The sequence below is a fragment of the Trachypithecus francoisi genome, unplaced genomic scaffold (assembly GCF_009764315.1).
Source record: "Trachypithecus francoisi isolate TF-2019V2 unplaced genomic scaffold, Tfra_2.0 Lachesis_group14, whole genome shotgun sequence".
In the NCBI taxonomy this organism is placed as follows: Eukaryota; Metazoa; Chordata; class Mammalia; order Primates; family Cercopithecidae; genus Trachypithecus; species Trachypithecus francoisi.
Window position 1 is genome coordinate 42240458 of NW_022681459.1, and position 9181 is coordinate 42249638.

The window sequence follows — 9181 nt, forward strand, 5'->3', positions numbered from 1 at the left end:
TTTTTGTATGTGATGGAAGTTGTTATCTGTTTAAAATAATAAGATAACTTTAAGATGTTCCGTGTAATTCCCATAGTGACCACAAAGAAAATACCTACAGCATATATATAAAAGGAAATGAGAAGGAAATCAAAGCACAGCACTACAAAAAATCAACTATAACACAATGGAAGACAATAAAGGAGGAAAGAAGGACAAAAAGGGTCTAAGACATACAGAAAACAATGATCAAAATAGTGATAGTAAGTCCTTCCTAATCAATAATTTCATTCAATGTATATAGGTTAAACTCCCAGTAAAAAGACATAAATTGGCTCATTGGATTTAAAAAAACAGGACCCAACTATACATGCTGTCTACAAGAGACTCATTTGAAATACAATACAAATGGATTGCAAAATGAGAGAATGGAGGATATTCCATGCAAACAGTAATCAAAACAGATGAGGAATGGCTGTACAAGTATAGACAAAATAGATTTTAAGTAAAAAACTCTTACAAGAGAGGGTTCTGGGAAGAAAGTGGAGTAGGAGGCACAAGGAATTCATCTCCCCACCTAGAAAATAATCACACTGGCAGAATCTGTCTGATACAACTATTTTGGAACTGTAGGCTCTATCAAAGGAGGCTTGCAACCTCCAAAGGAAGGCTTAAACTATAATTTTTACTTAATTTTGGTCAATTTCAGCTCTCAGCTCAGCAGTGGCTACCCAATGCCAGCTTCACGGCAAGAAGCTTTGCATGTGTTCCTGAGGCAGCTTGTACCAAGCTTGTGGGAACAATCGTGAGCAATAAGCACTCTGCCCTCCAAATGTTGGGATCTGTGTTCTGGCTGTTGATTGCTACTTTTGATTATGGAAGCACAAACACAGAGGCAGGCAGCCATTATTGCTCACAACTCCCTACTCCATTGTTGCAAGCCCTTACCAGACTGAAGCAACTGCTAGAGATAAAAAAGGCCAGAACCCCATTTCCCTTCCCCTTCATTGTTCTCTCTTCCCCTTTTGGGAGCCAAATATTAAAGACTAGGACACTCAAAAGCAATGGCATACACAGAGGAAATTAAAGTTACCACACATCCTTGGAGAGAGGAGTGTATGCCCAGGGAAAGGAGCAGCTTCAGACCTGAGAAGACCTTAAGTTTACAACTCAGGTTGATCCTCAGCATGGAGACAACCTACGACAATGCAAAACATAACAAAACCCCCAAAACAGCAAACCCTGAGGAAGAGGAGAGCCTTATCTCCAGAGTTACTGCATTATTAGATTCAAATGTCCAGTTTTCAATAAAAAACACAAGGCATGCCAAAAACAAGAAAGTATGGTCTTTCAAAGGAAAAACAACAACAGAAACCATCCCAGAGAAAGACCAGATGGTAACTTACTACACAAATACTTTAAAATAACTTTCTTAAAGATGTCAAGGAACTAAAGGAAGATGTGGACCTAAAAATAAAAATAAATAAATAAATTCTGGAGCTAAAAGTGTAGTAATTGAAATAAAAGTTCACCAGAGAGATTCAAAGGCAGATTTGAGCAACAGAAGAAAGATTCAGCGAACTTGAAGATAGGACACTTGAAATGATCAAGTCAGAGGAACAGAAATAAAAACGATTACTGAATAGCAAACAGATATGCATTATGGAAGTCCCAAAAGAAGAGAGAGAAAGGGGCAGAGAGATCATTTGAAGAAATAATGGCTGAGGCCGAGTGCGGTGACTCACATCTGTAATCCCAGAACTTTGGGAGGCCAAAGTGGGTGGATCACAAGGTCAGGAGTTTGAGACCAGCCTGGCCAATAAGGTGAAACCCCGTCTCTACTAAAAATATAAAATTAGCCAGGTGTGATGGAGCATGCCTGTAATCCCAGCTACTTGGGAGGCTGAGGCAGGAGAATCGCTTGAACCCAGGAGGCAGAGGTTGCAGTGAGCCAAGATTGTGCCATTGCCCTCCAGCTTGGGCAACAAGAGTGAAACTCCATCTCAAAAAAAAAAGAAAAAATTAGCTGGGTGTGGTGGCACATACCTGTAGTCCCAGCTTCTCAGGAGGCTGAGGCAGAAGAATTGCTGAACCCGGGAGGCAGAGGTTGCAGTGAGTCAAGATCGCACCACTGTACTCTAGCCTGGGCAACAGAGTGAGACTTTGTCTCAAAAAAGCAAAAAAAAAAAAAAAAAAAAGAGAGAGAGAGAAAAGAAAAAAGAAAAAAAAGGCTGAACACTTCCCAAATTTGATGAAAGACATGAAAATAAATATCCAGAAAAGTCAATGAACTCCAAGTAGAATGAACTAAAAAAGACTCATACTGAGACATTATAATTAGCCAGTAGGGACTCTTGAAAGCACCTACAGAGAACCAACTAGTCACATGCTAGGAATGTACAATAGGATTATAGGTGGATTTCTCATCAGACACTTTGGAGGACAGAAGACAATGGGATGACATATGTAAAGGACTAAAAGAAAAACAACCACTACCTCTCAACCAAGAATCCTATATCCAGCAAAACTGTCCTTCAAAAGTGAGGAAGAAATTGGGAAATCCCCAAATAAACCAAAGTTGAGAAGTTTGCTACCATTAGACCTGCCCTGCAAGAAATCTTACAGAGAATCATGCAGGTTGAAAAGAAAGAAAATTAGATAGTAACTCAAAGCCATATAAAGAAATAAAGATGCCAGTAAAAGTAAATATATGGGAAAATATTAGATCTAGTATTATCATAACTTTGGTTTAAAACTCCATGTTTTTCTTTCTACATAATTTAATAGATGAATGCATTAAAAACAATTATTAGTTTATGGACACACAATGTACAAAAATGTAGTTTTGTGACATCGATAACTGAAAGAGGAGGGGCAAAACTGCGAGGAGAGATTTTGTATATTATTGAAATTTAGCTGGTATAAATTCAAATTAGAGTGCTATAACTTTAGAATGTTAAGTGTAATCCCTATGGTAACCACAAATAAAATAATCGTATAACATACAAAGAGCAAATGAGAAGGGAATTAAAACACTTTGCTACAAAAAATCAACTAAATACAAATGAGATCATGCAGGAAATGGACAAAAAAAGTGTAAGGCACATAGAAAATGAAGAGCAAAATGACAGAAGTCAGTCCCCCCTTATCAGTAATCACTTCATTACTTTTTAAACCATTTTGTTGCAGAATGATTTACATAAAAACTGTACATATTTAATGTACACATCTTGATAAATTTGTACCATAAAACCATTACCATCATCAAGCCCATAAACATATCTATCACCTTTTAAAATTTCCTTCTGCCTCTTTATTATTACTGTTTAAAAAATGATTTTAAAGGCCAGGCACAGTGGCTCATGCCTGTAATCCCAGCACTTTGGGAGGCTGAGGCGGGCAGATCACCTGAGATCAGGAGTTCAAGAGCAGCCTGGCTAACATGGCAAAACCCCGTCTCTACCATAAATACAAAAATTAGCCGGGCATGGTGGCAGGCACCTGTAATCCGAGCTATTTGGGAGGCTGAGGTGGAAGAATCACTTGAACCTGGGAGGCGGAGGTTGCAGTGAGCCGAGATAGCACCATTGCACTCTAGCCTGGGCAACAAGAGTGAAACTCTGTCTTAAAAAAAGAAAAGTTTTTAATTAAAAAATTTAAGAATATAGGCCGGGCGTGGTGGCTTACGCCTGTAATCCCACACCTTGGGAGGCCGAGACAAGGTCAGGGGATCGAGACCATCCTGGCTAACATGGTGAAACCCCGTCTCTACTACAAATACAAAAAAATTAGCCAGGCGTGGTGGCGGGCGCCTGTAGTCCCAGCTACTTGGGAGGCTGAGGCAGAAGAATGGCGTGAACCCGGGAGTCAAGAGCTTGCAGTGAGCCCAGATCGCGCCACTGTACTCCAGCCTGGGTGACAGAGCGAGACTCCGTATGGGGAAGAAAAAAAAAGAATATAGTATTGTTTTCTGTGGGTACTATGCTGTATAGTAGATCTCCAGAACTTACTTATCCTGCATAACTGAAAAACTGAAATTTATACACTTTAACCATCAACTTCCCATTTCTTTCTCTCCCCCAGTTCCCAGCAACCACCATTTGGTTCTCTTCTGAGTTTGACATCTTTAGGTTCCACACATAAGTGAGATTGTACAACATTTCACTTTCTGTGTCTGGCTTATTTTACTTAACATAATGCCCTCCAGTCCATCTATGCAGAGAAATGCAACTGATTTTTGGATGCTGACTCTGTATCTTGCTACGTTATTGAATTTATTAGTTCTAACAGTTTTTTAGTGGAGTCTTTACAATTTTCTGTACATAAAAATATGTCATCTATAGAGACCATTTTACTTCCCTTCTTATTTTTTTACTTGCTTAATTGTCCTGACTAGGACTTCCAGGCCTATTTTGAGTAGAAATGTTGGAATTCTTGTCTTGTTATTCATCTTAGAGGAAAAACGTTCAGTCTTTCACTGTTGAGTATGATGTTAGCTGTGGGCTTGTTACATGTGGTCTTTATTATGTTGAGGTACACTCCTGCTGTACCTAATTTGTTCAAAGTTTGTTTTTTTAAATCATGAAAGGGTGTTGAATTTTATCAAGTGCTTTTTAATAATAAAAACAAAGGAGTTTCATCCTTTATTGTGTTGATGTGGTGTATCACATTTAGTGATTCTTGTATATTAAAGCATCCTTGCATCCCAGAGATAAATCCCACTTGATCCTGGTGAAATTTTTTTTTTTTTTTTTTTGAGACGGAGTCTCACTCTGTCACCCAGGCTGGAGTGCAGTGGCGCGATCTCGGCTCACTGCAAGCTCTGCCTCCTGGGTCACACCATTCTCCTGCCTCAGCCTCCTGAGTAGCTGGGACTACAGGCGCCCGCCACCACGCCCAGCTAATTTTTTTTTTTTTTTTTTTGTATTTTTGGTAGAGACGGGGTTCATGGTGAATAATTCTTTTAATGCACTGTTGAATTTGGTTTACTAGTATTTCATTGAGGATTTCTGCATCTATGTTAACCAGGGATATTGACCTATAGTTTTCTTATTTTGTAGGTTCTTATCTGGCTTTGGTATCAGGATAATGCTGGCCTCTTAGAATGAGTTTCAATGTGTTCCCTTCTCTTCAATTTTTTTGGAAGAGTTTGAGAAGGATTGTTATTAATTCTTTAAACGTTTGTTGAAATTCACCAGTAAAACCGTTTGGTCCTGGGATTTTCTTTGTTGGGAGATTTTTCATTACTGGTTTAATCTCTTTACTTATTTTATTTTATTATTATACTTCAAGTTCTGGGATACATGTGCAGAAAGTGCAGGTTTGTTACTTAGATATACATGTGCCATGGTGGTTTGCTGCACCCATCAACCTGTCATTTACATTAGGTATTTCTCCTAATACTATCCCTCCCCCCATCCCCCAACAGGCCCCAGTGTGTGATGTTCCCCTCCCTGTGCCCATATGATCTCATTGTTCAACTCCCACTTATGAGTAAGAACATGCGGTGTTTGGTTTTCTGTTCCTGTGTTAAGAACGGCTGTGACTGCCGTTTTCAGATATGCTCTGGCCTCCAAGGACCGTGAAGCCAGGGGGGTGTCCTCTGTATAAAAAGTGCTATCCCGGGAGCTTCCCATCGGACACTTTGGGGCATCTGAGCGATTCCCGGGGAGGGCACCTCAGCCTTCCTAAGGCTACCACTGCAGGCACCACCGGCATTCTCACCAGTAATCAACTGAAAAGCATCAGAGTCTCTGTAAACCTGGCTGTGATGATAAGAACCAAATATTTTCCAATCTAAGACTTGTAGGCAGAACACAGAAAACTGCAGTTAAGGAACACCCTACAAAATTGACCAACATTATTTTCCAAAAATATTTTTTACATCACTTTAAATAATTTACAAAAAGCTACAAAAACCACATTTACCAGGACACATCTGTTAAACAAAAGCGTTGTTTCATGTTGGTGTACATATATACAGGGCTATGTATAACAGACTGTTGCCCCTCCCTGCAACCACAGAACTGTCACACACAGGCCATGGGTACACGTCGGCTACGCCGCTGTCCACGAACACATGGAACCCAGGACGGGAACCCACAGCTCCAGGGCTTAGACCTTCACTACTGAGCTGCCGCCACGGCAGCAGCAACACCTCTGCAGAGATGTTGCTGAAGTCACTGGCATCACTGCCCAACGTGTCCTGGTCCTGGTCATCTCTACTGATGACCCTTCGTAGATACCTCAGGTCTAAAATCCTTTCCTCCGAGCCAGAGCTCTTCCTGTCATGTGAACTGAGCCCTGTCTGTACCTTCCTGCTTGGCCTGGGGCTGCAGTCCTTCTTCACCAGCAAGTGTGGGTTTCCAAAGACAGGGCTGGGCCCCGCCTGGGCCTCCCTGAAGGCCAAGAAGGATGGGCCCTGCAGAGGCAGCCCCAGGTAGGGACTGAAGAGGCTGGCCTGCCTGCCCCTCCAGGAGACACCCTTTCCAAAGTGGAAGAGCTGGGTGGACAGCAGCAGGGAGAAGCCCACAAGGGGCAGGCTGGGTAGGCCCCGGGACGGGCCCTTGGACCCCTTGTCTCTCTTGCTCCCAACGCTGCCCCCTCCACGCTGCATCTCTACCTTTTGAGCTTTCACTTGGACCTTAACAAGTCTTTGATTGCTGTGTCCAGGTCCTTGTCACTGTCCAGGGAACTGCTTTTGTCTTCGGAGCTCTCCTTCTTGTCTAGGTGCCTTGTCTCATCTTACCCTGGCCCTGTGACATGCAAGTGTCGCCGGGCACGCTAGCAGCACCCTCCCCTCCTGGGGCCTTGCTGGCTTTGTCCTGCCCCTCATGGCTGGGCTCGGCCCTGCCCTGGTTGTGGTCGGCATTCTGGCCACCCTGTTTCATCACCTCCTGCACGTTCTTGGGCGTGATGGCCTCACCTGGCCGCCGCCTCAATGCTTCTTTTTGCAGCCCAGGAATGGGTGCGGTGTTTTAGAGAGGCCTTGGGGCCACTGGTCTGGCTGTTGAGGCCAGGTGGCGAAAGTGGGCCCTGGACAGCCTGTGGGCAGCTCTCACCTCTGGCCAGCAAACTCCCAGACTGCACCTTGAGGGCCAAAACCGTCCAGATTTCCTGTTCGATGCTGTTGTCACTGTCCACGGAGCTCCTGTCACCATCAGAGCGGGAACGCATGTGCGGGGAGTAGAAGAGTGGGCTTGCAGACAAGGACCCATTGCTGGTCTCCATGGGGCCGGCAGGATGGTCTTGGAAATGGCCAGGACTGCTTCTACATGCATCAGCTCAGCGGACATGTCTGCCCAGCACGAGGACCATTCCACAAACTTGCTCCTGGAAGCCGAGCTCACTGGAGGTGGAGCTTTGGTTTCCTTTGGAATCTTGGGGGAATGGTCAGCGTCCAGATGCCCTGGACCAGGATCCGTGGTCTTGGTGGCCACTGGCTGCTTCTTGCTGGATGTTTTCCTGTCGGTCTCGGGCAAGGCACTTTTTGTGGCGCTGCTTGTGCTGTGTGCGGGAGGGTCAGGTGCTCTTTCCTCTTGGAGGTGGGCCCTCTGGGGTGGGTCCCCATCAGCCTCCTTGCATGTTTTCTGCACCTGGCACAGCTGGATGGCCTCCTGAATGCCGTCATAGCTGCTGGAGTCAGACGCCTCGGGCGCCTGTGCCGCACTCATGACTTGCTTTCCCCTCCTTGTGGCACTGGCTCTCCTTTTAATCCCACTTTTATTCTGTGCTGCTTCTGAAGGGTGGCAGGGGGTTGCTGACTTCGTGCTGCCCTCGTTCTCCTGCGTGGTCTTGACCTTGGCCCTGAGGCTTCTGGGCTGCATGTTCGTCTTCACTAACTGGGGGAGGTTTGCAGAAGGCGAACTCCTTTTGGATGCCCATCAGGCCCTGCCGAGGCACCACCTTTGTAGCTGGCTCTTGGTGGGATTTCGAGAGTGACTTGGCCGAATTTTCATTTGTGTCTGGTTTCTTCTCCACTGATCCATCACATTTTTGAGTCTCATGCTGTCTCTTCTCATTCAGAAACTATTCTGTTTCTGCCCTGATGCTCTGCTCAAAGGAGTCATCTCTGCTCTTGCTGACTGGGGAGGCGGAGCCCTGGTCTTTGCTGGGTCCTACCTGACTGCCAGGGCCACACCATCTGAGCCAGGTACAAGTTTTGGGGGACACAGGGCAGTCGGGGCACTGCCATGAGCTGGTTCCGGATTACATCTACTGCCTCCACCTGCAGCCCTGGAAGGCTAGGCTGCGCTTGGCTGGGCCCTGCTTGCCCCAGGCTGTGCGGCTCCACTCTTTACCTTCAGGTACTCCTGGATGGCCTCCTCAATGTCACGGTCCACAGAATCGTCACTATCTGAATCAAGCACCAACAGGCTAAAGTCTGCAGTTTCCTCCTCCCCCATGGGGTCAAAGTCAGCAGCAACAAGACCACAGGCAGCCAACGCGGGCAGCTCCTTGTGCACGGTGGGCTTGGCAGCCAGCTTGGCGTCGTGGCATCCCTCTGCCCCACCGCACAGCGCGCTTGTCGCTGGTTCCCCAAGCAGCCCTGTCACGCTCCAGGGTGCTGATGGGCATCTGCACCCTGGCGCTCACTGACACGCTCTCCATGCCCTTGTCAGCCTCTGAGAAGCACCGGGGGAACCTAAAGCTCCCTGGCGGGGTGAAGGCCTCTCATTTGGACTGGAGAGCAACCGCTGGAGGAGCATTCATGAGAAACATTCTAGCAGATGGGGAGGGACGCGCAGAGGGGCGACGCTTTATTTCTCTGCCGACTTCACATCCTCCAAAAGTTGGCAAGCAGTATCTGTGAGGTAACGTCTGCAAATGCTTCCTTGCAGGTTAAAAAGGATAAACTACGACGCCATGCCCGGATTCATTCTTGCCCCAACAAACAAGCTCTTGACATCCTCTGAGTCCAGGCTGACTGTGATGAAACTGCAGCCAGTGTTCCCAAATGGCCCAGGGATCAGGTCTTCATCATTCCACTTGGACGCCAAGGCATCCTCTCTCTGCTTTTTAAATAGACTTTTGACTAGGGCTCCAGGAGCGCTGGGTGCCCGGACCTAGAGTGGCACGGAGGCCAGAGCCAGGACACCCACCCAGGAAACGGAGCAGGCCCAGTCGCCAATCCTGTCCGCCTGCCCCGTCTGCTTATCCGCTCACCTGGACCCGCCCCCGCCACCAGTCTGCCTCTGCACGG

General features: G+C 46.0%; 1 pseudogene; it reads right to left on the minus strand.

Annotated features, from left to right (window-relative positions):
* Positions 1-6597: 6597 nt before the first annotated feature.
* LOC117096058 lies at positions 6598-8700 on the minus strand (annotated as a pseudogene).
* Positions 8701-9181: the final 481 nt, after the last annotated feature.